The 25,023-nt window shown below is 37.4% G+C and overlaps 1 protein-coding gene across 1 annotated transcript in view; it reads left to right on the top strand.

The window, feature by feature from the left end:
- Nucleotides 1-7,934: 7,934 nt before the first annotated feature.
- The window catches only part of LOC124171157 (monocarboxylate transporter 12-like), a 639,467-nt gene continuing 622,378 nt past the window's right edge, over nt 7,935-25,023 (top strand). Inside the window, exon 1 of the mRNA XM_046550295.1 lies at nt 7,935-8,013. The gene's annotated coding sequence lies outside the window, so the exon portion shown is untranslated. The remainder of the gene's footprint in view (nt 8,014-25,023) is intronic.

The following is a 25,023-nucleotide window of genomic DNA, read 5'->3' as shown; positions in this document are numbered from 1 at the left end:
CTGCACCGTTTCCTCCATTATTTCTTGAATATCTTTGTATTCTGTATCTTTGCTGTATATTACTCATGTATGAAAAGTTCATCTGGAAGATATTTTAGTTATTCAATTCTATGCGTCGTTTTACGTTTGTTTTCTGACGGTGATCCCAGTAACAGGGAAAAGCCTCTAGGATCACTTAATGCCCCAAAATTAGTTTTTTTAATGTAAAAATATTTAAAAATGTATAAATTTTTCATGGAGCAATTGATATATTAATTATTTAGTTTTCATTATTATTAGTACCATCATCATCATTGTTATCCCAGCCTAATTATCCTATTATCGCTATCTTCTTTAGCATTTGAGACGCAATGTATGCAGAGGAAAATGTCCTCCTCTCTACTCGTCGTATTTTGCTTTTTTTGGTTTAAGTAGTTCTCCATTAAAAGGTACTCTGTCATCTTTAAATTTTTAAAGTATATAGGGTATCCCATTTATCTTGACCACCCGAAATAACTTTTTGTCCAGATGCAAATGCAAAAATTTGTCAAGCAAATGTTCATTTGCCGTCAGGGGGACATTAATCAGCATGATTGCCTTCCTTGTAGCTTTGTTATTTGCAAAGATACGAACAGGAGGAGTTATAGGAGAGGAAATGAATTGCCGAATAAAAAATATAGGGTGCCATTTAAAAAAGACATACCGCTGTTCATATCTTGGTAAATAACAAAGCTACAAGGAAGGCAGTTATTCTGATTAATGTCCCCCTGACGGCTAATGAACATTTGCTTGATACATTTTTGAATTTGCATCTGGACAAAAAGTTATTTCGGGTGGTGATGATAAATTGGACACCCTGTATAGTATAGATTATCGTCAAAATTTGCCTGTTTCTCAAATGCAGTTCATTTGCTAGTGGGAATATTCTGAGATAAAATTTCTTAAGTCGAGATTCTGATAGAAAATTTCTCAAGATCAATTTTATGCAACCTGGAAATTTGAGGTGACCAAAAAGGACAAGTTTTACGGGAGGTATGAGCACTCTTTTTACTTATGTTTTTTTATCGAAGTTTCATGGGCAAGTAAAATCGAAGCTGATTGTAATATTTTAGATAATGCAGATAAAACGGATTGATTAATGTACAAATACAATTTTATTTCCAATTAGGAATAATTGAAAATAATATTTTGAATTATAAAGTATGTTTTTATGTATATTATCCTTTGCAATAGAAATAGACTCGTTTTTATTTTGTGAACTATAGTGGTTCAGTGATTTTATTTTTCAGTGGTATATGGTTCAGTGATGTTTTAAGGTTGATGCTTCCTTAAAAAATCGTCTTTAAATTGAAGCCTCAGAAAAATGGAGCTGTCTTTCTCTGTTTACTGCAGAGATAAAATTATTAAATAATTCATACTTAATATTAATCACGTATGCCTATACTTACGAAAGTCCTCCCAAAGTATTGTTTCCTACTATTATTTAACCATAAATATTCCTATAGGGGAACCCGGGGCAGATTGATGTATCAAGTTCAAAACATTAAAAAAAACAAGCTCATAACGGTTTAAGATAATTACCTCACATTTTAATAGATTTTTTAAAATGTATTAAACACAAAAATACAATTGTACAGCAGAAAAAATTTAAATCATATATTTTTTCCGAGAATCAAAAAAATTATATCATTCGCTCCGTTCTGCTCCAGGTAAGGGGCGGAATGGGGTAGTATGGAAATGAATTATAAAAACAAATTTAATATGTGACGCAAAAGAAAAACTCACTTGAATGTTCTTTCCTTTGAATTTGAATGAATTTTCAGGAGCAGCATCATTTTACCCAGTCTTTTTTAAAGCCTAATCACAACATTCACTCACAAGTACAGAATCATCGGCTTTGCTATCCACTCCTGCACACGAGTTATGAGCCAATTTATTACAAATGGCAAAAGCGACTGATTCGACCAATTTTAATGAAAATCGTCGGAGTATAAACATAGAGTAGTCTCTTCCCATCCCATCATTCTTTTTTCATTTTTTCTTACCTCCCCGTTCCACCCCACCCGTTCTGCCCCAACACGACACGTTTACGGTAACCTAGAAACTGATGCCCGAAAAAAAAATTATTCAGACGTTCATTTATACTAAACTAACGATTATTGGACGCACTTAAAACCCATACCAAGAATTACTGTAATTTAAACGCTTACTTACTTACGATACAAAATCTTTGGAAGTTAGAAAACAACGAAATTCACTAACCCTTGCTTTACTTTGTAGTATTTTTTCTTTTACCCCTATTCTGGCGTCCGTTTTAAAATTCATCAAGTAACTAGGTTACAATAATAAGATAAACAAATCATAATTTGCGCCTGATGATGATGATAATTCATTGAAACCCGGGTCCTGCTCTGATAAAAAATAAGTGGTATAAGTAATTGTCTGATATCCAGGAAACTTAGAAAACAACGGCTTAAATTCACACAACTCACAGTTCACATGTTGACACTGAATTAACTAAACCAACATGGCTGCAGAAGATTATAAATAACAGGTAAATCTATTTCGAATACTCTTTGATAGTTGACAGTACCTCTTAGTTGCAAAAAAACAAACCCCATTGTGCCCAGGCTCCTTTCTGCCCCGCGTTTCCCTAAATATAGTTTACGCATTGGGGAAATAGTCTTTTATTTGTGAATCATTAAATTGCATTAATGGAAGTGAGCTACTGCATTCTCTAATTAGAATCCATTATTCTGGGAAGGCTAGACATTCTGGCTGTATTTGGTTGGTAATGAATAGCAGCTCCCTGTGGCGTTCAATCAGCTTTGTGTTCTCTCGAATTTCAGTTCGAAAACTTCCTCGCTTGGACTTCAACCATATCTGACGGTGACACTTGTCTTAACTTTAGAAAAAGACTCTATATTTAGGTATCTAACATATATGAAGGCCGTAACATCTACTCCTTCGTAATAATGCCTTCTCACTCTTCGTTCTATCCGTGAAGATTCATTTTGAACGATTTTCTCTGTGATTCCTAGAATATCCCATCCTATATATCCTCTCATGGTTATCTCCTTTTGATGAAAGACTACGCACGCTTTACAGATACCAAAAAGTTTATAGTTTTACTTCTCTCAGGGGATGAACCAATAAAGTATTCCTTTGAAAACATATTGGGTCATGCCAAACACAAAAAATTGGTATACAAGGCAAATGAACAGTTTGAGTATAAATTATAAAAATATTATAATATGGTCAGTTTTTCTTCAAGAAATATTCATTAAATTTTTTATTCTGTATCATTAGTGCTTTATAATTACTCTGTCTCTCTCTACCGCTATCAGCTTATACTTTTAATCAATTCAATTTTTTGTGAAGGTAAAGAAGAATGTGAAAGAGAAGAATTGCTTAGGTTTGAAAAGATTAGCTCACAATTTAGTGGAATGCTACGTCAATCCGATGTTAGGATTTTTGACCAGTGACGATGAAAACAATGTCGAACAATAGAAGGATACTTGAACATGAACCAAAATCAAACGGATCATATAAACGGTATTTGTGGTGACCATGTAGGCGTGGGTAAATTGAAGCAAAATTTTAAACATTATTCTAGGCATTTAATAATTTTCATTTACCCGTCAACCAATCAGCCGTGGTTGTGAATTGTTTCAATCACAATATATGGCACCTTATTTTTTACCTCCCAAGTAGAAGAATATTTTTTTTATTGTTCATCTAGAGTTTCTCAGATTTTTGTAAGAGAAAAATATTTTGAAATAATTTACAATAGTACGGAAATGTCGTTAACAAAACGCCATCCTCTTCCATCCGCTGCGCCGTAATCATACCCAATCTCCCGAAAAATCATTTCATTTGCAGTGTCTAGTGTCCGATTGAAGAATTATTGTGGGAAGTAAGAACGGATATGTGCGTGTCTTTTCATCCGAGACACTGCCCATCAAACTGATGACGCGTATCGCGTGACTAAGCCTACCGAAGCAGCATCCTTACGAGTACGATAAAATGCCGGGGTGTATATTTCTCAAGCTCAGCGGACGGGCTTTTTAGAGTTTTGTGCTCTAGGATAGGAAGGAAAAGGAGGGGTACACGGTTCTCGGATACGCGAAACATTATGACGCCTAAATAAATCTCGTCTCCGCTCGTAAAACGAAGGAGACAAAGTGAATTCCGGGAAAAATGACATTTCAAGCACGGAAACTTTTCCCCGAGACGTCAACGGGAAGGAGTGAGATGGCGGGAGTTTTGTCTGATGCGTGCTCTGTGTTCGAAGCACGCAGCGGCGAGGCTGAAGCTTCTCTCCGCCGACAAGGGATTGCGGGAGGCCGGGTGTTCTTGGCGGAGTCAACCGTTGCATTTCCCCGCCCCTTGGGCATTCTCTCCGCCTCCACCCCTCCCTCCACCCCTCCCTCCACCTTCATTACAAGCCTTGCCATTAGGCAGTCCTCAGAAAATCCTCCGGTTTAAGGGGGGGGACACTTCCTCAGAGGATAGCATCGTTGTACGCCATCGCCATTTTCTCTTTTTGCGGATTAAGAGGGCGACTCACTCCCTCGCCATCCCTCGAATTTCGTCTTTTTTGGTGTAGTATTACGCCTCTAAAATGACATTATCATGGAGGTGAAGATTTCTCGGTTTTACACCGGGTAAGGTCCTCCATATCTCATAAGTCATGGCTCATTATGTTGTATACCATATGAAAGGCTAATACTATGCCGTAAATTTTTGTATGATACCATATCTCCTGGAGGATCTACTCTGGTGTGAACCCTAAGAAATCTTCACTGCCATGGTTCGCCGACAAAAAACCAGACATTACAGCATCATCTTGAACTCTTCATACCGGATGAAGTAGACTTTTGTGACGTAGTTCAAATATAAGGAATTGCATCTGAGAAAATACTGAGTTACGAATTTTACCAGGGTCTACTCAATATATATTTAATAGTATCATTATCATAACATGATTGACACGCGTGTACTCAGTCATAAAAAAAGATCGAAGCGTCATAATAAGAATACGAATTAACCTGAGAAGAACTATCTTCTAATGTCATTTTTATTCACGCATTACTTCTTTGGAACATATGCAATTAACTTAAACTTCTGATTCTCAAATATGTATGTTTTTATGTGGCGAAAATACTGAGGAAAACATATCATCTTGGAGGTAAATATTATTATTGACTGGCGTATGGCATAGTATTTAGACGAGATACCGAAAAAACTGGTCATTTGTGCCATTAGGGAACGGTAGGAAAGTTAGAGTGGTGAGTGACGGCAGCGCCGGCATTAGCCTCTACCTAACGAAAGGCGCCAATGGTATCGCGGCTTAAAGTCCCATCCGACGTACGGAGTATTTTACTTGAAGTGTCTTTCACTGAGCAGTCATATAGGGATCGGGGAGCCGCTGAAAATTCTCCGCCATCACCGGGATTTGAGCCCAGAACAACAGGCATGGAAGCCAGCTCTCTATCTACCGCACCAACCCGATCCCCTTATTCACTGAGATCTGTTATTTCAACCTATGAACTTAAAAGACGATATAATAATTTTAACTCTAGTAATGCATAAAAAATCAGAGTATTTGAGTCATAGTGATACCATTATTTTGATTGCTGGGAATATTTTAGCTTCAAGTGGGTGCTTAGGAAACGATGGAACTATGCAGTACATGGCAATGTTCCAACCTTTGCCGATGTCGAGGAAAGACAGATTTTAAACTAACGTATTTTCAAAGTTTTGTATCATGACTTTCTGCCGTTTTTTAAACATGGCGAAACTTTATTTCAATGCTGATATTGAGAATAAAGTGTTATACATTTGTTAGTTTTATTATGCTCTTATGCAGTTTTGCACCCGTAGATCAATAAATTTCTGGTATTTTTTCTTCGCATGATAGCAATTTGCATAGTTGTATTTACGATTGCAAAGCCAATATATAGGATAAGGGAATTTATGCTACAAGTTTTTCAGTTTCACGTTAACGGAGGCTAACAAGTAATAAGTGTTTGTATATTATGTACAGAATATTCTTATTGCAAATATGGTATTCAGTATTGTAATTGTATAAAGAAGGAATACCAATCTCCAATTATTATTTCGATCTTTCCGCCAATGTAGTGTAGGCCGATCGTATTCTATTTTCCTGCCGGATTACTAACATAAAACTTATGTGATACCCTTGAAAATTTCATGATACTAAGGTATATGTTGATATTGTTCTACTTTAATTATCCTGAGAGCAGCGTAAGTTTTGGGGTGATGATACGACGGGATATTAGACTAGTCGAGGGGTAGTGATGCGTCATTTTAACTCTCCTAGTACTACTTACATGGAGTGGTACTTGTGGTACTAAGAAGGCCAAGGATATTTGAATAAAACGTAAATCTTTAGAAAAAAGAATTTCTGTGATTTTAATACTTGACAAATTAACATTTGATATTTTTTATTTTACTTTCGTTAAAATATTTGTAATTATATTAATTGATAAGTCAATCTTTATCAAAAAAAAAGTTTAGTTTCTGCACATCGGATCTTGGCACTTGTCGCTTGAGAAGTAAAAGCAGACGTATCAGCCCCACGGCATTGAAAGCGTTAAGGCTCCGACTACCTCCCCCAACGTTTTCACCTTCACAAACTTCCCGTCCCGTGTCTTATTCCTATGCGACATTTACCCTTATCCTGCCGCACGCCCGCCCCTCCCCTCACCCACAGCTCGCTCTACCCCTCCCCTCCCCTCCGGCCCCTCTTCCTCATCACAGCGTATCTCTTACTCCCCCGGTGCGACATCATCTGAAGAAAACCCCCTCGCTTGCCCAAAGTTTCGCCCCACCCCCCAACGCCCCCATGCGACACGACCTACTTAAAAGAGACGGGACCCGTAATGCTGTGCTTTTTCCCCGCCGGGGAATGTGATTTATTTTAATGAAGTGAATGGTAAACAAGAATTACAGGAGCACTGCTCGGCGTATGACATTCTTTTGAATGTACGGCTGCCGCGATATCAAACGCGGATACCCTGACGGTGCGCCGTGTGACGCTAGCTCAGTGGAGCGATGGTGAAATGAGTTTTTATTCCATCGGTGAGGTGCGTAGCGGGTTGTGTGTTTGCGAAGCATATTCTTATTTTATATATGTCGGGAGTGAGAACTGTTTTCTATGCGTTTCAAGAAAAATAACTCCTATTAAATTACTTGGGTACTACCCAACTTACTTTTTTGCCCGAGTATCTCAGCATCGTTTCATTTTAATTCCAATATTGAGGTGCGGAGCGGGTTGGGTGATGTGAAGCTTATCTTATTTTATTTCTGCCGGGAGTGAGAACTATTTCCTTTGCGTTTCAAGAAAAATTAGACTTTTTTCAGTACTTTCGTACTACCAAACAGATTTTTTTGTCCAAGTTTTTCACTGTCAGCGAAATTTTCCATAAAATATTTTGACTTTATTTGTATAGACATTCTTGATTCGATTATTTATGTTTATCTTTTAATCTCGAAGAGCGGCTGGTCGATTGATACTACATCCTATTCCAAGTTCTGGGAGGTAGTACGGGGTATTTTCCTTAAAAATGTGTTTTAAAGATTTTTTCGGAATATCCTTCAACTTCAAGTCTTCTTTTGTTTGTGTATTTGTGCATCAGGGATGAGCTGTGAACTTAAAGCTGACCTCGTTCGAAAGAAGACTTTTAGTAGTGAAATTTGAGTTGAGGATAATAAAATACAATACGTGCTATACCTCTTTCACCAAATTTTCCTCTATTTCCTCCATCCACGTTCTACTTTAAACTATTTCAGCATTAAACTATTTTTTTGCCCAAGTTTTTATGTTATTTTCTCTTAGATACATGCATAATTTTGAAAACGATTTTTAGTATTTTTGTACATTTTATTTGCCCAATAAACATATTTTCTTGTCCTTATTGCAGGTATGGGGCTGTAATTAGGTGGAAGAAACGAGTTATCGATTCCCTGTGGCTGCACATGGAGTTGTTCTGAGACTGGGAATGGAATGTAAGTTGAAGCATATTTTTTTGATATAGAAATTTTAATCACTACGAAAAAGCAATGACCTGCGCATTTTGAATGGAAATAATTATGTTTTATAAAAAGTTACAAAATTAATTATTTGTAGATAAAATTATTTTTATGGCAAACTGATTGAGTAAATAATTCCCCCACAGATTATATCGTTGAGTCTGCTGAGGATTTTTCGATATGATTTTTTTCCCACTTGGTCATTACAGTTTTTCTGCGAACGCAATCCAATTGCTTCCTCCTCCTAAAAAGTAATTTTAATTTTATTTTCGGGCATGTTTTAAGCGCAATATGGGGTGGATACCTAAGTATTTTCCGGAAGATTGATTTTTGATCGTAAGTCGGCCATTTCACAGACAATTTTTTCCGAGGACTCGTGCATTTATCCCGTGCACTGTTATTACGTGCTGCATGATATTTTATAAATTTCATATTTTATATTTCATTTCCGGGTTCAATACATAAGTTTTTGTGCCATTTTTATTTACTTAAAATAATGGAGAATTGGTAGCCAGTTATATGATTTTAAAACGTGCTAACAGATTCTTTTCAAAGCACCTGGAAATTGATAATTTAAAATTTTATCTAAAATGTAATTAGCAGGGATGTAAAGCTAATAGATCATTTTTCATCGGTGTTCATTTTAGTTTCATTGTCATGACACGGAGTAGTTTTTTGAAAATTTTCAATGTAAATACAGTAGAATCTCCAGAGCTTTACGCATGTGACTGTGATGATGAATCTGTTGAGAAGATTTGTGTGGTTATCGTTCGATTTGGATGGAAGTCACTGGGTATTATGTTGATGATATTTTATGAGACTGGTAACATATGTGCTTATTTTTGGTATTTTCTGGTTTGCCCGTCTTTATCCGTTATGGCTTCTATCACAATTGAGTGGTTTCATGATAATATGTATTAGAAAATATCAATATTGGTCACTTCTACATCCGAATCAATGGTTTGATGCCTGCCAGATTTATTCAGCATAGGAATTCGTGTCCTCCGTATGCAATTAATGTATATTCAACGACTAAAGAATATAAAAATCCTCAACGGATGGAAATATTCCGTATCAAAATTGCTCTTGAATGTGCCCCAATGTAAGAGGTAATATATTTAAATGATTATGCAACTAATCATTACCGTTTTATTTAATGCAAAAGTTTACCAATAATGCATAGTTATTGCCCGCTCTATAATTGACAGATAAAGCAAAATATATCATACTGAAATGCAAGAGCCATAAATTACGGTAGGGTAGTTACCAGGGAATTCCTGTTGCTTCTTGGGAATAACAACATGCAAATGAGGGCCGTTTTTGCTGCCAAGGGGAACGTAATAAATTTTAGCGGAAAAAAGCTAAGGTTATTTGAGTCCCTCCACGATAATGGATGGCTTTCCCTGTCCCACTGGACGGCGTGAACAAAACGGTGCTTCTACATTTTTTTGGTTTTTTGCTACATTAAGTTAAGCAATTAAAAACCACTTTCATTTGTCACTCCTTCCGCCACTGGTGAAGTCATTTGCTATTTTGGTGAAACAATTTTCGTGCATTGTTGAGGTTAAATAATTGCTTATCAACCTGGAGGGAATATTGTCATCCTCGTTTGCTCTTGGGGAAAAGAAGGAGGCGAAAACATTTACAATGGCGTTGAATGGGTGTAAACAGCTTTGGCGGGAATGGAACGCGGAGGCGACACGATCTCCATTATTTTTTTCATTCTTCGTCCACGAGTTGTCATGGCCCAAATTCCGCGAAGACAGCCCAGAGGGACGTCCTCAATTATCTTCTTACCGGGCCGAAATTTTTTTATACCCCAGCAATGTTCCGGTGCGAGGCGACGTGAGTAATTGCCTGCTCCCCACTGCACCTCCCGCACCATCGCACCTTACCGCGCCGCCGCGCCGTTTGGCGTCCTGGCGATGCAGTCCACATTCAAAGCACAGGGGAGCTCGAGAAGAGGCAAAACTCTTATCACGGTGTCGAAAAGGACCCTGATGTTAGGATGCTCGACAATGCTGCCAAGGCAGTTCTAATACTCAGGGTGGAAAAAAATTGTATCACGAAATGTAAACCTTGAATAGCTGATGCCGGTAGGAACCCAAATTACTAGTAATGTTTAAGTCGAAAACGCACCATTTTTAAACTACAGAAAATTTCAGCAAAACGATCCGATTGGTCTCAAGTTTACTTGGTTGCCTAATGCCTTAAATAAATCGTGATCTCCAGCAAGAAAATCATTCGAAGTCATGAGTTGTCCAGCAAATCCGTTAACAGGACACACTCGCGGGCAATCGGGGCTCTTGTCTCAATGGTGCATTTCCTCCTATCAGCTTATCTTTTGACGCCTGCGTATTTCTTCTCTATTACATCCTTCTTTACTTGTTCCATATATTTTGTTCAAGGTCTTTTTTTTCCTTCTTGCCATCTACATGCATCTCGACGATTGTCTTCATCAGGCCGTTATATCTAAAGATGCGGCCAATACGGTTTTTCCGTCTTCTTATCAAGGTTTTCAAGAGTCTTTCCTTCTCTCCTACTCTTCTTAGGACTTCCTCATTACTTTTTTCGGTCGGTCCATTTGATCCTCATCATATGTCGCATCACATTTCGAGGGCCTCTGCCATTAATTTACACGCTTCTGATCTCACTTCCGCACACTCCAAATGTAAGATCTGATAAATTGTTGCCTTACATTTACGTTTAAATTCTCCGCAGTAAGTACATCTTTTTTTTTGGTAGAACGCTCTCTTTTCCTGGGCTATTCCGCCGATAATTTCTTTCTTCGGAATTAAATATATTTTTGATGTATTATTAAATTTGAGTACTCCAATTGCCACAAATATTTAGTATAACCTCAGTGAGGAGACGTCAGATGGAAGAATGGAATTCGTTGTCTCAAAACCCACCCAAAAAGGCGTTTAATGACTACATTTCATTCCCTCTTCCATCTTCTTTTATTTTGCTTGCTTCCCTGTGACTGGTTTCCTTTCTAACCCACTCCCTCCTCCACAGTGAAATGTATTTTCCCCGCGTCTATTTTTTCATTTTAGTTGCGTTAGTTATTGGAAGCGCTGTCGCTGGGTATTGGGTCCACAACGTGGACACCCGATTCATTAGCTCCTCAGGTTCGGATTCCGTGATTATTGAGGAATTCCACAAATTTGACTCCTTCAGAGTTGAGGATATTTGGTTCCGATAGTAGCCTTTTCGTAGGAATATGTCATCGAATTCCTGATAGAATGAAAAGGAATTATACCTGATTGATGCATACCGTCGAATTTTTCATCTGTACTCGTTCTCTTTCTGTGGTCGGAAAAAATTTTGGACTTTCAAATGTATTGGCCAGTCACATTTTTGGGCCAATTTTCCTAAACAGCGAGACTGGGGTATTTTTGGTATTTTGATTGAAGAAAGATATTTATTCTTCAGGTATTGGTGTGTGTCCCCGTAAAGGTAATTAATATGCTTCTGTTTCCTGTGCAGGAAAAAGAATATCTTCGCATTTATATCCCTCAATTTCTTTTCAGAATAAAAAAGGCTTAGGCACCGAAAGAAAGTTTTATTTATTAAGTCGAGTGGCGTCCACTTGATTTGAGAATAGGACCCTTTTGAATAGGTTCCCAGAATAATTTCTTAGTTTCAGAGGGGTTCGCTTTAGAATTTGCCCCAAGAAATTTAATTATATATGAAGACCATTTTTTCTTCCTAACTGATGGTCCAAAGGTTTACTCCAATAAAAGAGAAAGAAAAATTACGATAACATTTCGTAAGCTTAATATGCTTGCTACGAAGGAGACAGAAGGTATGGATGGAGTTAGTGCTTAGCGGTGAGGGGATGTTGAAAATGGTGTTAGAGGGTAGAATGTTAGGGAAACGAGGGAGGGGAAGGAAAAGAATAGGATTTTTAGATAGATTGAAAGAGAGTAGGCCTTACTGTGAGTTAAAGAAGGCAGTGCTGGAAGGAAAGGGAGGCTCCCAGATCGCTTCTCGAATGGAAACCTACATTAATCGGTAGAATACTATAATAATAATATGCTTGCTTACCAATTTTAGTACACATAAACTGGAGATAAGTTTCTTTCCGGTGCCATTATTTTCAGCATTTCACGGCTAATTGGTTTTTTATTTGAAAAATCCAAAATTACTTTAAATAAATATTGTCCCTTCGAACGATCCATGGACACTAATAAATGCAAAAAACGTTTAAAGCTTCTCTTCTTTTAAAACCTAAATTTTTATTTTCTCACTTCAACGTTGTAGAACGCTATTGTCCCCTAGAGGGATCAATGGACGCTATTTAAGGCCAAAATTTGCAAACTTTAATTTCCCCTCTCCTATGTTCAAGATCGCCAGATGATGTTGAACGGCTCACAATAACCGTAATTTTTTTCACCGGATTCCCCTTGTTCTTGAATTTAAATCTTAGTTCTTTTTTTATAATAATCCATTCATTTTTGGATTTGACCATGACCAGCCTATAATACTCATACAGACTTTCATGATTCTCGTTCAATTCCTTCGCATGTCCATTGGATGACGAGTGCAAAAGAAGACAAAGCGACCAAACTCCATTTTCCTGATGTCCTACCGCAGCGCCTGCTCGTCTCCTCAAACCATACATGCCTATACTTCAAAAAATAGTTATTACAATGAGTACACGTTCACCAGGAGGATGTGGTTCACTATTGATCCCTGCAGGAAGTGGAGCGCTCCACCTACATATCTTGGAATGCGAGAATTTTATTAATTTTTTTAATCTTCTTTTCGTCGTAATATAAAAATTTAATTTCATCAAACTACATATTTAATAAGACATAGTTTAAATTACCCGAATAATATGAATCTTGTAGCTGACTGAGACGGATATATTATTCTATCCGAAAGGAAATAATAGAAAAGTACCACTTTTGAACGATGGTTACAATCATAGGAACGAAATGAAGGCGACAAATGTTTACTTAATAATGAAATTGTATTCAATATTATCATTACGTCTATGGTAAAAACTATAGAATGACACTTCATGTGCTGAAGTAGGGTGGCTACGAATTTTTGATGTTATCACAAGTATAAGCGGATACCGGGATGGTCGGTGAAGAAATGTACAACAATTGGCAGAGGAACAATCAAAATGACTGAATGAAATTTTATTCCGCTGACGTCTTCATGGCACCAATGCTTTTAGTAAATGTTTGAGCCTATTCCTGTCGGTCTCTCTATTGCTTTTTTTACCACTCACCCGATTCAGCGGTTCCATTGCTTTCGTGGTCTATGTGAAGCTCCCGTGGACGGGTAACCTGAGATACCTCAAAGGCCAGTGTCCGATAGGAGTATAGGTCGATACAGAATTCGCTTTGGTATCACTTGCCTATTTGGAAATTGGAGAGATACGATTGTTCAGGGGGATGCCAGTGGGGAAATGCAGAAATGAAGCATTGACACATCTTGGTATTACTTTATAATTCAGAATGACTTAAATCCCGCATTTATGCTTTCGTGTTATGCATAGGGAACGAAATTGATGGATAATTACCATTTTACATTATTTTTGTTATAAATAAACAATTCATGCTCAAACTCTCTGTATATTTAATGCTTATACAATACTTTTTTTCTTCATTCTTTCAAATTTTTCTTATATTCGTTCATATTCTTTTTTTAAAGTCAAATATTTTTTTAGCGGTATTTAATTATGGTACGAAGCCGGTAAATGTAGATACTTATCATTGTTTTGAATTTTGATCATACAAAATTATAATGTATCTACATATTGATCGTTGCTGAATCACCCCAGAATATTCTACACTAGAGAAGTCTCATTTATCATAATTATTGTAGTAATTGAAATGTGTTCAACGGCTATAAATATCGTTTTTTTATTTTCTGATGAGTTATATGTATTTGAAAACGAATGTTTACTTGGAGTTTTAACTTTAAATTTTATAAAAAATTAAAATTTATTTATATTTTAGACTGCTCAAGCGCAAAACAAAAATTACAGCTAATTGCGAAAAAATTATGAAATATCTTCAATATTTTTGGCTTTGCATTTGATACAACTCATTCTTTATTTATAATAATAATAATTAAGTGATTAAAAAGCGATGCCCATAACGAAAGGACTATGTAAACAACGGCGTCTGAAAATTCATCCTTATATTTGTGCTGAGTCTGAATCGGGAGGGAGTCTCCAGTTTGCGATTAGGCTTGTTAGCCAGCATTTCCACGAGTTTACCCTGGATATATTTTGCGCTGATTCAGCGTTTTCTGATATTTAATTCCACATGAATGCTACCTTTAAAATAAATACCTCCCAATTGAAGTTGAACGCAAAAATATAACTAAGGTTATGGAAAATAGACGAATGTGTGGCATTCTTCATATGAAAAATTGTTGAAACCCGGGTCACTAAAAATAAATCAATCAACTTCTCAGTCTCTTCGTCCTAGCACGTTTCATTTAAGTTGTAAACCCCTGAGTTTACGGCGCAAAAATGATGACATATTTATGGTATTATAGGTAAACTTGCAAATATATTTACGTATTAAATCTTAAGGCTATTATATATCTGAAGATAAGGAGAAAAGCGAATGCATGGCGTCCTCTACATGATGAATTGTTGAAACCCAGGTCGTTGAAATAAAACAAATCAATCAATTTTTCAGTCTCTTCTTCCCATTATGTTTCATTTTTGCGATGTAAATCCGTGAGGCATTCGTTTTTTTGTATCGTAGGCTAATTTGCTAATTGGACAGAATTTTTAACCTCGTAACGAAAGCTTAGCGACTGCTTCTGAAGAGATTTCTGTGAGTTTTCCCCAGGGCTCTCTGAAGCGGTGGTTGTCGACTCGACGAATTCGCACGCCCACCGCTTCTTCCGCCATTCCAATCTCGCCGCAGTGGTGCCTCGAGGGAGACTACAATGACCCTTCCGTCTCCCACCTTCCCTGCGGCCACGTCGAGCCGCCCACGGCACCTTCCTCCGTTGGCCTCCAAAGAGGTGTCCACACTCCCCTTTTCCCTTCGCACTGTTACATCATACTCAGCATTCATGAGGAGTTTTGAATAATTCCAAAGAGTCCTCTAACTTTGGTGAGAAGATTAAATTTCCTCACATTAGTAAAATTCTTCTAATAATGAGTACATAACATCCGATTTTACTTTAAATTGCTGTCATTTGGCGTTTACCGGCGCATGGCTTTTTGTGCGTATTTATATTGGAACATAGATTTACGTGCATTACTGTTGCAAACCGTTTTAATGAGTTATATTCAGGAGAAATAAGTATTATAGAATTGAGATGTTAGTATATTTTGCATCTGATAAGAAATTACTTAACCATATCAGCGAGCGAATAACCATCCAACTCATGAACTGGGAACTACTAATACTGTATTGTAGAACCAATGTGCAATAACATATACATGATGTAAGTAGTTTCATAATATGTGCCGGTCTGCATTATCTCTTAGCTTACGGTAAAATTTAAACTAGTATGTTGTTACTTATCAACCTAAGCCTGGATGGCGATATTTGGTGGAACTTGGTGACAGGAAACATAATAAAAAATACACTGAGTTATATGTTCCACAAAAGCTCAAATGATCGAGCCAGGTTTCGACATGTACACTATGTCCTTTGAAAATGACATAGGGTACATATCGAAACCTGGGTTGGTCAATTAAGCTTTTGTGGATCATGCAACTCTTGTGTATCTTTTATAACGTTTCTTGTGGTTAGTTATTCTCATACGCAATTAATGGTGTACCTTCCTCTGTGAAATACCCTAAATCTCCTCTTCATATCAATGCACTGCGGAGTGCCCTGACCTCTTTTGTTGCCGCAAGGCGTGGTCACCCTGCCCGCCGCGGATTTTTCCCATTCATTCCCGAAGTGCGAGGAGCGTAGTGGAGTAGTGGGTAGAGCGGCTGTCTGCTGCCAAAAGTATCCCGGGTTCAGATCCCGGGTGATGCCTTGGGTCACCACAAAAGAAAATCCTTACAGTGCGAGGTGGCCTAGGGAAAGGAACTGCCCCTCCTTCCCCGAGTGTGTGATATCCTCACGCCTGTGGCTTAGACTGAGGTGAGCTTTAGCCTCATCTATCCGAAGAAACTTTTGGTTTGAATTATTAAGTGACTGAAAACGAATATATAACAAAAAATAATGTAATATAAACCGATTTGCATTATAATTGCCGTCTTTGAAAAAATATTACCTTTGGTATGAGCCACAAATCAAGGTCAGACTAATGTATGGCATAACAAGGTTCAAGTTGGGAAAATATATTCTTAAGCTGTGAATAACTTTATATCATTCCTAGTATCATTGCATGCGTGATATTCATGAACATGCGGCTGTCTCTGGGATGAGTATTACCCTCACCTATTCAAACCGACTTTCGGGTTGTATCACTGAGTGATTGAGTCCTTTAATGCACCTCCGCGTCACGAATTTCAGCTACCAGCAAAGAAAGCTCCACGCCGAGGCATAACAAGGTTCAATTTAGGAAGACGCATTCTTAAATTTTAAACGATTTTGTATCATACATGATTAGCATCATTGCATGTGTGATAATCATTCACCTATGGGTTACTCTAGGGTGAGCTTTACCATCACCTATCCTAACAAACATCCTGGTTGGATCACTGAGTAAATGAGTCCTGTTGTGCACCATGATAAAATATAAACTGCAATTGGTAATTTCCACGCTTAAATATTAAAATTCCACTAGTGTCATTCTGTCATTTTCAAGATGATACTTCAAACACTCTCATGTATTTATACCCAGAGATACGAGGAGGGGGTGTATAGAAGTGGCGTGAGGGGAAGGGGAGGAAGAGCAAAGTGGGTGAACAAATGAAGGCCGATGACATAAAACAGACTTCAAGGCAGGTGGCGTAGGTGAACGTCAAAGTTGTTTCCCTACGATGAAAATATTGCGTTTCCACCAAACAAACAAACATGGAACAATTTCATACGCCTGTACTGCTCCTTCCCGTCACGAACCCTGGCCGCCAACGAAGAAAGCCCCTCGCGGAGGCCTCACCCTGCCTGTGCAATTTCGCCTCTCGGGCCCATCTGAGACAGTTCCTCCTCCTCCCCGAATCCCATTCGTCATGAGCCGCCCTAGCGGGGTTTTTCCACCCTCCGGAATGGGTTCACTGCTCCCAGGAATCGCCTCCTCCTCCCCTCGAATAAATCTATTACGTACATCGATTCTTATTTCGATAGTGGATGTGGTCTAGTTTTTTCCCTTGATGTGGTGCACTCAAACTCAGCTGTGGAGATTAATCCTCGAGGACCCTGTTTCTGCGGTGGAGGAAAAAATATCTAAATAAATCAGAGCACTTCATGGAACAAGTATTTTTCACGCATTCACGCGCACGAGTGTAAAAATACGAAAAGGGTGAAATTTGTCATGATAAAATATTTTGACTTTGCCGGGATTCAAACACAGATATCCCAACTCGGGTGGGGGGAGCTTGGCTTGAATCCGAATGTGCTAAAATATTTTTTCAAGGCGAATATTACGCTAAGTAAATTAATCATAGCTTGTGTAGTTAACCTAGTAGCAATATTTTATTTGGAAAAATGCTTGGCACATTTAAGCGGGTCTGGGTGCCCTTAAGACCCCCTTTGTAAAGTATAATGGAATCCTTATTAGAGGTAACTATCAACAAGATTTATAAGAATAAATTAAATAATCAACCCTCGTCTGAATAGATCTGTTGCCTTACTTGATTTTCATTTCACTAGGTGGTGGGTTTACATTGTTATTCCTTAATTTGATGTGCCCCTCAACTAGTAAGCTCTCGAGAAATTTATCCTATTGTACTGAGAGGAAATGATGGAGTGATTGTCAGTTTTTTTGCTTTCCAATTACAGTTACATGGGAAGTTCTGGATCAAAATGCCTCACCTCCAGTTTCTCGATATTTCTTTTTGAGCGTAATATTACACTCAATATATCCGCCCACTATAAATATATATTTATCCTTCTATCGTGTACTAGTGTAGCTGTGTGTTGTACTAATGAATAATTATGGAAGAATATCTGAGCATAAAGATGACATTTTGGGGTTCAAATCAGGGTAAGTGATCGGCATGTGAGTTATCACGTCTCTTGATATCAGGAGGCAAGTGGATCCATAATTGAATGATTACTAATTGGAAAAGTAAATTCTTATTCTTGAGTAGTATCATTCCCATAAGCATGCTGGACTATATTTGTTCCAGAAGTATATATCGCCTTGAGTGAAGCAAGCTTGTTCCACTATATTGAAATAGGGTGAAATGGTATTATTTCAATCTTTCGCTATGATTTCGTTGCTTAACATGAGGTGAGGTATACCTCGTCATTTTCCCAGAAACCTATTGATAAAGCTTAAAAATTATGAGAAGCGTGATTTCACTTATATTTTATGGCGACTTTTGCCTCGACGGTGAGTGGCTACTTAATTTTGGCATCCGTTCCCATTTGCCAATCGGTAATCGCATGGCTGCTTGTTAAAATTCGTCACGTACTCGAAAATTCTTTTACTGTGGCATTTATGTGTTTAACAATTTATCTTTGACCTTGATTTGTTCTGGGGATATAGAGAAAACCCTTTTCAAAAATTTAATTTCGAGTTTCACATAAAGAAAAGGTACACTGAACACGTAATTAATGAATTCATTTATTTCAAACTCCATCTCATCTTTCCCATTTTGACTGCACTACTTAATGTAGAGTGCGAAAATACTGAACATTTTGTATCTCAACTTTGAAAATTTTACCAAAACTTTTTCTCTGGCGAACATTATTCATTTAAAGATGCAGGCAAAGGTTGAAAAGGCTGCATCTATAAACACTAAAAATTTCTAGATGATAGCATCATTTTTAAATGAGGAATACGTCGCGGAAATAAATAAAATATATGACCAGTCTAGTTGGAGTGATGCGTTTCCTGAAATATTGAATATATGGCCGAAAGTGGCCAATATATTTCAATGGCTCATGAGTTATGAAAACCTACATGGATCTTTAATTTGTTCTCAAAGCGAGCTAGTAGTTTTACAAATTTCGATTTCTCTCTCGCAATTCATATGGGTAGACGAGCTTTCTCTCGCGGATAATTATCTTCCAGCAATAGGTCGCAAATTGTTTTTCGGATTGAACACTGCAGTATACCCTTCCCAGCTTTCCTTGATGGGAAAAGTTAAAGGATTTGCACGGGATAATAGAATACCTCCGTGCATATCAACATAAAGTACTTTCGTCTTTTAGATTACGTGAAATTGAATTTGCGCATTTGTGAAATTAATCCTAATATGCTTTGCATTTTTCTCATTCAAAGAAGTATCTGCGTATTTTATTTTACCCATTTTATTCTGATTTAATCTCCGCGATAAACTGAATCGGTGTGACGTGTTGGTAGAATACATTTCTCTAGATACTATATTTCGCTGAGGTTTAGTAAATAATTGCTATATTCATAATATATTACCTCATGCCCTGAAGACGATGGACAACTCGCCCATCGAAACGTCGGCCGAGATGGAGTTGGAGAACCTGACCCGTTGGAAATCCCGTGTAACCTTCCACAATTCTATACGCCGGGAAAGCCTATGATCATTCTTCATATTACCTCTGTTTGCAAGAGAAGGATTCGAAAATAAACTATGGGGGACACGATATTCCGCGGAAAACTAACTGTAACGGCGGTTCGCGGGAGAAGGATAGTCAGAAAACACGTTCACTCGCTTAGAGGTCTCAGAACACAACTCTTTATTATTTCGCGTTTTACTTGGGCCAGAGCCCTTCTCCCCATCCCCTTCGTCGAGGGCCTTCACGACCACCACCTCCCAGGTTTTCCCGTTGGGGTGTCCGTGCGCCGAGAGGCAGGCTGCGGCCCGTTACATATCCTTCCAGCTCCAAGGGAAAGTTATCTTCAAAGAGCAATTCGAAGAAAATTTCATAAATAAACGATTGAATTTAATGGTAAAATTCAGATATATTGGCGATGATTTTGAAATTTGGATGGGCTCTACAGCTTTCCAATTTTGTGGGTTGTGATAAATTTCAAGCACAATTATAACTCTTGTGACATAACTGTGCCACTAACCCTTATTGACTAAGATTTTATGTAACATAATCTTCAGGATATGTGCGAGACAGACTTGTTCTGCCTGCATTTTCCGCATATACTTCTTCTTTAATACTCATATTTACTTTCTTTATGGGACTGAGTTCTGTGATGGCTTTTCTTGCCGACAATTACGACACGTACCAAGCGCTGTATTTATAGTGCGTCTCAAGCAGACCAATACATGCGATGCGTAATACGTCCTCTGTTATTTCATTTATATAGTATTCTTCCTTTATCTCAATTCATATGCCCTCGGACATGTTCAGATCTATGCATATGAATATCCTTGGATAAACGAGAATGCGTCGGGTGGGAACTAAGATTATAATTTTGGATCAATTATAGCTATTAAAGAAAATGTAAGGGGTATTTCTGGTTGTATTTTCCCCTGAATTGTCTTTTGTTAATGGAAAGATCGGGATAGATACACAGTTGAGCCGTAGAGTGGACATTTTTGCTGCTGAAAGCTTATCCTCTGTCAGGTCTCGGAGCGTTGCAGAAAAACACGACATCTCATTCTCGGTTTTCTGTCTACGCTAACTTTTCACTCTGAGCTTAGCACGTGAAGTGTGAGATCTAATTCGCACTCTATCGCAAGCGTCAACTGGTGCCGTTAAAATTGCTTGCGCAGGTTTTAAATGCGAGAAATGCAAGAAGTCAAAGACCAGTTTTTATCATTCAAACCCATTATTTACTTCCTTGCCCGTGTTTTCATTGGCGATGGAATGCGTGTGCAGTTTAGAGCCATTTCTCTCACTAGGTGATAGATCAAGTGGAACGGCTTATGACGTAAGTGGTCCTGCATAACACGGTGGAGCCATTTCCCTTCTATCTCCGGACAGCATCGTACATCCATCATCGTTCGGTTGATGGGGGAGGAAAGGAATTCACAACCCCACCCAAAACCACGATCTTTTTACCGCTCGGAGAGATCCGGTCCGGATCTATAAGAAAAATTAAGGCCTCATTATCATTAATTTTAGTGTGCTTCTTTTTTCTGATAAATGAAGATTTTTATAGTTTCATAGCTCGCCTCATTCAAGATGGAAAGAATTATCTGCAAAGAGCAATTCAATTTTCGATAAAATATTGACTTTTCTTATTAAATTTGGATTTGTTTGCGAAGATTGTGGGACATGGTTAGAGTTAATGGCTTTCTAATTTTGCGGGTTATAATAAATTTCAAGTACAAATTCCTTAGGATCGCGCACAATTGTGCCCATGTTATATCCCATCTCATCATAGCTACCATGTAAGGTACCTGTATCCATAACTTTGTTCGAATATGGCTTTATTTCAGCACACTTGGTCCCATTGAATTAAAATTTTTCCGAATGCGATCTTTCTTGCAAATAAGGTGCCATAGAGAAAATGACGGGGTAGAGTGAAGTACTAAGGGGATGTAACTGCGGAGCAATTTTTGTTGAATAGATAGAATGAAGCATTAGGTGTTTTAAGATTATCAACCAACTTAGTTGAGGCAATTTTAGAAATATTCTTTTTACTTGTTGAGTTTATAGAGAGCAGAGGATTGTAATCCTATTTTTTTCATGTTACCCGCCAATTTTGTTTTCCTTTTCCTTGGGATTACCTTTTTATGAAACTCTGGTGAGTGTACAATTTTTAGCCCTTAAAGTAATAAAGAACTTTTTGGAAATCATGGAGATACGTTTATATATCTTTTTTCTTAGATTAATACTAATTCATACCTTCAAAGTTTTTACTGTATTTTACTGTGCAAAAATTTTATAGAACACATTGATGAATTTGGGAAACAAAGCAGTATTTCATACCAAATGTAATTCAAATTTATTTACATTGGTATGCAGAGGAGTGCAATCAAAGGCAGTTTAGTATACTTTGCATGCCTGAGCCTCCTTGGCATTTGGTTAAATATAACTGTAAAAACTCTTCTCGGGATACCGCGCGGGTAAGATTATACGAGAGCGATATCGGGAAAATCCGGTGTCTCTGTTTACATTATTATTCTCAAGTCTTATTTCAATAGCCTCTTTGGTTAAATGATCCCAGAATTGATTTGATCGTCATAAAACTCTGGTGTCATCCCACCGTATTTTATGGTCCTCATCCAGGCTATGCTCGACAATGGCTGATTTTTCCGGCTTACCAAGTCGGAAATACCTTAGATGTTCTTTGAGACGGGTAGATATTGTTCGCCCAGTCTCCCCCACGTAGACATTACCACACTCACAGGGGATTTTATAAACTCCAGGAGTCATAAGGCCAATTGGATCTTTTACACAGACGAGGCGGTCTCTTAAACTTGTCATAGGTCGATGGGTGGTTTCGATATTATATCCTCCTCAAAACCCTAGAAATTTTGCCCGATATCGCTCTCATATAATCTTACCCGCGCGGTATCCCGAGAAGAGTTTTTACATGTTGTTCGCCGGGAAAGTGTTAAATCTTACATTAATCTAACTGATTTTTGCCGCGAATCATCTCACTTGAAGCGTACATTAGCAGTCAAACACACCTTCATAAAGATAGTAAATACTGAAATGTTGAATGTCTCGAGTTTTATGTCAGATACATCTTATGTTTTGCTATCTCTACTGAATAGACACTATAAATATTCATCAATTATAGCATTGCTCTTTGATCACACTCTAATACGATGCGTAGATAACAATATATATATAAGTATGCTTTTACGCACTGCCTGTGCTGTAACTAGCAGCTATGCAGAATTTTAGGGGAACATGCGCGTTTTAAATTCTCGCCAGAAATGTATCTAATCGCAATCAGTGGTTGTGATATAACAACCATTTTGGTTCTTGAAAATTACCGAAAAAATGAAGCATTTTCACTTCCGTTGCTTTGAAATCAGTAGCATTTCATTATTTTTTGAACTTGCAATTAGGGCGCTAGACATGACATCTAGGTAGGTAATTGATTATGAAATCTATATCAAATCTTGTATACATTAAAGGCATAACACTTAGAGAGTTTTGGCCACCTTCGGTCCTCCATTTGGACAAATTTCTTCCTCACTTCTCACCAGCGTGCTTATGGTCTTTTATCTTTTACCTTCGTTCAGATCTAGTGGTATCCTAGTGCATGCTCAATGTGGACGAAATCTTCCGCAGTTATCCGCTAGGTTAATAGCCTTCGTATTTCCAAAATCATTTATTCTGCCATTCAAACTTCGCCGATAACTGAAATATTTTTCTGGAGGAAAACATGATAGGATTTAATTATTTTGCATTCTTAGTGCCTCTTGCGTCAATGACAAAACATAAATGGCTGTGAAAAATGTTCTAGAAGCTATTTTAAATTATTATCGTACGGCTTATCCTGAATTTATCAGAAAAAGTTGGTATCTAAATTGAAGGAATATAATAATGAATGTTTGTGAATCGTTAAAAATTCAAATGGCGGTGTTTGCCGGAGAAATGCCTTCCCGGACTACCACTGAAAATAATAAAAAATTATATCCTATTCTTTTTCAAGTTCCAATGAGATTTTTAAAAATTTTCTTCGTCATTTACAGGAAATTATTTAACGAAGCATTGAAAAATAATTATATCCATAATATTACACTTTGATGATGCGCACTGCCTTTATCAAGAGTGTTTATTTGTTCTATTACTCTTTGTTACTTTTCATGTGATGCTCGGGACTTTAGATAAGAATATCTTTTAATTATTAAGTAAGAATTTTTGAAAGGACATTCTATAGCGAGGGGGTTTAATCATGGATAATTTAATGACCACTCTAGAGATTTAAGAGGCCATAATTTTGCATTATCATGATCATCCTTAGGGCCAATCATTTTTGCCCATCCAAGCTCACTGCCTGTAATGACCACGACTCAGTTTTCTCCATGTCCCCTCCCCTCCTCCGCTGCACTACCCATAGCTCTTCATGCTCTAGCACAGGATGAAACTAACTAAAATAGCCTATTTTTAACTGCATCTTCATCACATCCAGCTATCCCGCCATAATTACTAGTTTTTGACCGTTCTATAACGGCAGCCTCTAATTTACCGCAACATGTTTTGATATAATTTAAAACGTTGAGACAATACAAAATAACGCGAATTGTATACTGTTAATTGAAGATCAGGAATGGCCTCATGTACCACATTTTCCTTAATTAGGATAGCTCTTTGAGGTTTCTAAGAAATACATGATTATTCCCATCACGTGAACAATTGACAGTACTTATAAATAAGCATAAATTAATCAATTAAACATTTACTTTTGATAAATTTGATCTTTAAGTTTCTTTATTTCATGGCAAAAGTGCTCCATTTCATGATATGACGTAGCCAGGTTTATAAAGTTATTATTTTTGAAGTCGTGATTGTTTAAGTTACTTTTTCAAATGCCTAGAGTATACCTACCTTACTGATTATTCTCTAATATAATTAAGTAATATGGCTTCTGGTGGTACCTGATGAGTAATCATAGCTCTGAACCGCTATCAAATACGAAATGCCAAATTCATTAACGGAATATACTATTATTGGAGCCCATTTTGTTTATCAGATGCCTATGCTCGATCATAGAAGGTAAATAATCATTTGATTCCAAGAAACCCGGTATTATGCTGTATTCATGTAACGGATTGAAAGGAGTCCCTCAGGGAGTTTGTTTTGGATTTTATTTTTTTCTCGTCGATTTACGTGATGATTAGTATTGTTAGATTTCTCTTTTCAGTAAGTTTAAAATTCCAATCATCTGATTAACGCCTGAATTTGATTAAGGCGTGACTAAAACTTAAAATTTCAATCACCACTAAACTATCAATGATATTCCTGGAATTATTTTTGATCTGCTGGCGATGTAAGTTGCCCATTGGACAGGATTTGTACCGATAATTATTGT

This window comes from Ischnura elegans, chromosome X (assembly GCF_921293095.1).
Source record: "Ischnura elegans chromosome X, ioIscEleg1.1, whole genome shotgun sequence".
In the NCBI taxonomy this organism is placed as follows: Eukaryota; Metazoa; Arthropoda; class Insecta; order Odonata; family Coenagrionidae; genus Ischnura; species Ischnura elegans.
Note: the sequence above shows the minus strand (reverse complement) of the source record. Positions and strands in the feature narration are given on the sequence as shown.